Here is a 6000-nt window from a genome sequence, read left to right as displayed (position 1 = left end):
ATTATACTACATTAAAAATATATATATACTACATTATATATACCACATTAAAAAATCAAGATTGTTTATCTCTAGGTCATAAAAATAAAGATATTTTTCTACTGATTTCAAAGTAAGTATTACTGGAACTTTTGTGCATTGATACCTAGGATTCTAACACATTTTTATGTTATATAAATACTTTCTTCTTTTAGATTATAGTTCTTATCGAACAAGGATCTCAGCTGGGGCAGTGTCTACCACTGTGAATGTAGTCATGACTTTAAATGTTTAGAGAGCTGTTGAAATCAGTCCTATCAGAAGTGATTCTACATACACAGGAGCTGAAGAGTTGCCTGGAAAAATAATTTAACCGATATGTCCTTCCACATTTCAGGCATACTCTGTTATGCCTACCAAAATAGTGGAACTGCCCAATGAAACTATTTTTTGCAGAAGGGCTGAGAAGCATTGCTGGTGCTTAGTCACTAAAGAGGAACGTGAGTTCTGAGTTTGATGGCCAGTATTTGAACCACTTTTGGACCGTCCTCCCATGCATGATGAATCCTATGAAGAGAGTAAGCTAAAATCTATACCAGCAGTCTCTGCTTGGCACAGTAGTGCCAGACCATAAAACAAACGAATGCTTTAAGCTGAAGCCATGCAAAGAATTCTTAAAAATTAACAGTAAAAACTACAATTGTTCTTTGATCTTCAAAAAATTTTTGTTAAAACATTAACAATATTTTTTTCATCATTTGCCCTAAATGTGTTGGAAAATGAAAAATAATAAAACTAGTATTTATTTATCTATTTATTTAATGCACCATAATGTAAAACATCAGAAACATTGAGAATTAATGTATTCTATTTCTTTGGAAAAAACTTACAAAGAGTAGTTTGCTAGAAAGAGGTGGGTAGGGGGATGAGTGAAACATAAACAAGATTAAGAGGTACAAACTTACAGTTATCAAATCAATTAAATTAGATATATGAAAAGTACTGCATAAGGAACATAGTCAATAATATTGTAATAATGTGCGGTGACAAGATGGTGACTACATTTACCGTGTTGAGTACTGAGTAATGTATAAAATTGTCATGTCAATATATTGTACACCTAAAACTAATATAACATTGTATGTTAATTATACTTTAATAAGATTTTTTTAAAATACATGAGAAAAAGTTGTAAAAATAATGGCTTGGAAAGTGCTTGTTGTCTTATTGGAAAACTTACTGTGTAATGATACAAAGTGTGCATCTTTTTTATGCCTTTGTAAGTTTTCATACTTCCTTCCAAATTTGGATCAGCTCCCAACATTTTATGTTTAGTGCTTCTGACGTCATGAAATATCTCTGAGAGTTTCTTTAATGTGAAGTTTATTACTAGTGTCACTTCTGGGAATATTCCTCACAACCACTTTCCTCATTTATGTTGATGAGTTCACCTTAGTAAGTCCAGCTGGCTACATAGCTAGAGTCTCTCAAACAGCAGGAGTGTTAACATTCCCATAATTAGCTATCTCTTCTGTAAGTCCATTTCCTGCATAACCATTTTTCATTTCTTTGCTGAACTTGCATTTTATTGACCAATTTCCTCTTTCAGTTATTCATTTTTGTAAAATGTCAGGTGGGTTTATCACTGGGAGACAGAAATGCAATGCAACTACATGGTCTGATGTCTGGGCATGAAGAGAAAAACAGGTATACAGTGACCAATCACCAACAGACTTTAAAAGATGTGATGTACAGGGAGATTCAAATTAAAACCACATTGAGATACCACCTTACACCAGTTAGAATGGCCAAAATTAACAAGACAGGGAACAATGTGTGTTGGAGAGGATGTGGAGAAAGGGGAACCCTCTTACACTGTTGGTGGGAAAGCATGTTGGTGCAGCCAATTTGGAGAACAGTGTGGAGATTCCTTAAGAAAGCAAAAGTAGAGGGATGCCTGGGTGGCTCAGTTTGTTAAGCGGCTGCCTTTGGCTCAGGTCATGATCCCAGTGTCTGTCTTGGGATCGAGTCCCACCTCAGGCTCCTTAATCCACGGGGAGCCTGCTTCTGCCTCTGCCTCTGCCTGCCACTCTGCCTGCTTGTGCTCTCTCTCACACTCTAACAAATAAATAAATAGAATCTTAAAAAAAAAAAAAAGATTAAAAGTAGAGCTTCCCTATGACCCTGCAATTGCACTACTGGGTATTTACCCCAAAGATACAGATGTAGTGAAAAGAAGGGCCATCCGTACCCCAATGTTCATAGAAGCAATGGCCACGGTCGCCAAACTGTGGAAAGAACCAAGATGCCCCTCAATGGACGAATGGATAAGGAAGATGTGGTCCATATACACTATGGAGTATTATGCCTCCATCAGAAAGGATGAATACCCAACTTTTGTAGCAACATGGACAGGACTGGAAGAGATTATACTGAGTGAAATAAGTCAAGCACAGAGAGTCAATTATATGGTTTCACTTATCTCTGGAGCATAAGAAATAATATGGAGGACATGTGGAGATGGAGAGAAGAAGGGAGTTGAGGGAAATTGAAAGGGGAGATGAACCCTGAGAGACTATGGACTCTGAAAAAACAGTCTGAGGGTTTTGAAGGGGCCGGGGGTGGGAAATTGGGCCAGTCTAGCGGTGGGTATTGTGGAGGCACATTTTGCATGGAGCACTGGGTGTGGTGCATAAACAATGAATTCTAGTACACTGAAAAGTAATGAAAAAAATAAAAAATTAAAAAAAAAAAGATGTGATGTGATCACTGATCATGAGGAACCTCAGTCGTTTACATAGTGATTTAAGGACTGAAAAGCTAGCAGTGACATTTGGATTTTATACAATAACCCAAAGTTAATATACCGTGGTAATTAAAATTTGAACAGTGTTGTTGGGGAATTAGTATTACTTAACTAATCCATGATAACTGCAAGAGAAGATTCTCTGTACTGAAATATATGCTTAACTTCTATAATCCTTTGGGGCCCAAGTGACACTACCTGGGAACCTTTGTAGTAAAGAAAAATGCAGAGAACAGAAGGGTATTTGTTCTTTAGGCCTCGCAGTTAAGATTTAGCATCTCAAGTGCTCAGGGCAGTTTCTATAGGAGGGAATCACTATGGCTGAAAAGCAGAGCTGTTTCATATTGATAACTCATTTGGGGGAAAAAAGCTCCAGGAAAGCAGGTATCAGGTCAGTCTTATACTTTGTATCGCTAGTGCCCCACAGTATTTTCTATGTAGTAGACATTAAATAAATGTTTATGACAGGATGCAAGAATAAATTCATTAATAAACATCAATGTGACTAAATTTTTTATAAAAGCCTGAAGCATTTCAAGATTTTGCAAAAACAGTATGTCATAGATTGCAAAATAATACATCATAGATTGAAACAATATTTTTAGAAAGCTTTGAGACAAAGATCTAAAGTTAAAGTAAATGGTCAAGTAGCTTCAAAGTGCCCCACTGATTGAAGAGAGGAAATGATACACTTCTTTCAATATCGCAAGTTTAGAGTTTATCCGAAGACTTGTTCCTCTTTCTTTCTCTCATCGAAGAAAGGAACTCTCAGCTCTAGTAACTGATTGCATGTGACTAGCCCCAGTAACATCTGCTCCATCTTTAAATTGGGTGTTTCCCAGTCCCTTTCCAGAATAGTTGAAAGAGTATTCTCAGAAAGTAGGAGGCAGGCAAAATTGAGAACAATACATGGAAGATGAAGCTAGACCAGCCTGGAATCCATTATATCTACCTAAGAATATCACCATCTCCTTAGTATGGAGAGGGCCAAACCAATGTTCACCCTACTGTGTATCCTTCAATCTCCAAATGTGCTTCGTGAATTATATTATATGTAGCATAGATTCTCATTTCCCTAGTACAGAGAGGGGAAGATGTCCAAATGGCTATTGTAGTCAATATTGTGTTGTGTCAGCTGGGCCGAGCAAGGCAATAGCACCCTTTGCAGTGTGCTGCATCAGCGAGCTTTTTCTGCCTGGAAAAAGGAAATATTACCTTAGTAAAGATTGGTGACATTGAGAAAAATATTAAATTTGAAATCATTTTTGTTTATAAACTTTCATATCTTAGTGATAATTTATGAAAATTGATATATGAGGCTATTTTAAAATGTTCTATTGTTTTGTTTATCAGCATTGTTGAGAGGGAAGCATGTAAAATTTTTAGGGAAAGTGCTGTCTGCAGATTACAGTGCAGTCACTGCCTGAGCCTGCTGGTGGGGGCGCATCTTCATTGCAGGCAAAGCTTTATGGGCTTGTTTTTGCAAATCCTATTTCATAAAGTAAAATCAATATAGTGCCAAAAGCCCTGTCCAAGGAAACTATGCATTTTCATTATTTATTTTCTTTTGGAATTGCGATGTAGAAGGGAAAAAGATATATTCTTTTGAGGACTCAAACAGTACCTTTATGCAATATTTACCTTTTGAATTTGTATTCTTCAGGTCTCCTAATATTTAATAACACTTAAATGCTATTTCATCAATTTTAAAATTCCTCGCCTTAAATGAAAACTTTGGAAAAAGGAAAAAAATAGAAAAAAACCACAGAGATATTCTTTGATTGTGATAAACATTGTACATTTCCAAAAACATACTTTTCATATTTATTTATTTATTTTAAGATTTTTTTTATTTATTTGAGAGAGAGAGCAACAGAGAGAGTGAGCGAGTGCATGAATGGGGAAAGGGGCAGAGGGAGAGGGAGAAGCAGACTCCCCACTGAGCAGGGAGACTGATGCTGTCTGGATCCCAGGACCTGGGATCATGACCTGAGCAGAAGGCAGTCATTTACCTGACCACCTGACTGAGCTACCCAGGCACGCATACTTTTCATATTTAAATTCGGTGGAATAGTAGTGAAATACACAGTATTTTTCATTCAAGTGAACTTTCCATATTTTTTTTTTTTTTAATTTTTTATTTTTTATAAACATATATTTTATCCCCAGGGGTACAGGTCTGTGAATCACCAGGTTTACACACTTCACAGCACTCACCAAATCACATACCCTCCCCAATGTCCATAATCCCACCCCCTTCTCCCAAACCCCCTCCCCCCAGCAACCCTCAGTTTGTTTTGTGAGATTAAGAGTCACTTATGGTTTGTCTCCCTCCCAATCCCATCTTGTTTCATTTATTCTTCTACCCACTTAAGCCTCCATGTTGCATCACCACTTCCTCATATCAGGGAGATCATATGATAGTTGTCTTTCTCTGCTTGACTTATTTCGCTAAGCATGATACGCTCTAGTTCCATCCACGTTGTTGCAAATGGCAAGATTTCATTTCTTTTGATGGCTGCATAGTATTCCATTGTGTATATATACCACATCTTCTTGATCCATTCATCTGTTGATGGACATCTAGGTTCTTTCCATAGTTTGGCTATTGTGGACATTGCTGCTATAAAACATTCGGGTGCACGTGTCCCTTTGGATCACTACATTTGTATCTTTAGGGTAAATACCCAATAGTGCAATTGCTGGGTCATAGGGCAGTTCTATTTTCAACATTTTGAGGAACCTCCATGCTGTTTTCCAGAGTGGCTGCACCAGCTTGCATTCCCACCAACAGTGTAGGAGGGTTCCCCTTTCTCCGCATCCTCGCCAGCATCTGTCATTTCCTGACTTGTTGATTTTAGCCATTCTGACTGGTGTGAGGTGATATCTCATTGTGGTTTTGATTTGTATTTCCCTGATGCCGAGTGATATGGAGCACTTTTTCATGTGTCTGTTGGCCATCTGGATGTCTTCTTTGCAGAAATGTCTGTTCATGTCTTCTGCCCATTTCTTGATTGGATTATTTGTTCTTTGGGTGTTGAGTTTGCTAAGTTCTTTATAGATTCTGGACACTAGTCCTTTATCTGATATGTCGTTTGCAAATATCTTCTCCCATTCTGTCAGTTGTCTTTTGATTTTGTTAACTGTTTCCTTTGCTGTGCAAAAGCTTTTGATCTTGATGAAATCCCAATAGTTCATTTTTGCCCTTGCTTCCC

The sequence above is a fragment of the Mustela putorius genome, unplaced genomic scaffold, assembly GCF_011764305.1.
Source record: "Mustela putorius furo isolate JIRA1106 unplaced genomic scaffold, ASM1176430v1.1 tig00003907_pilon_pilon_pilon:0A:0A:0A:0A, whole genome shotgun sequence".
NCBI lineage: Eukaryota > Metazoa > Chordata > Mammalia > Carnivora > Mustelidae > Mustela > Mustela putorius.
The sequence above is the reverse complement of the archived record's forward strand: the minus strand, read 5'-3'. Positions refer to the sequence as shown.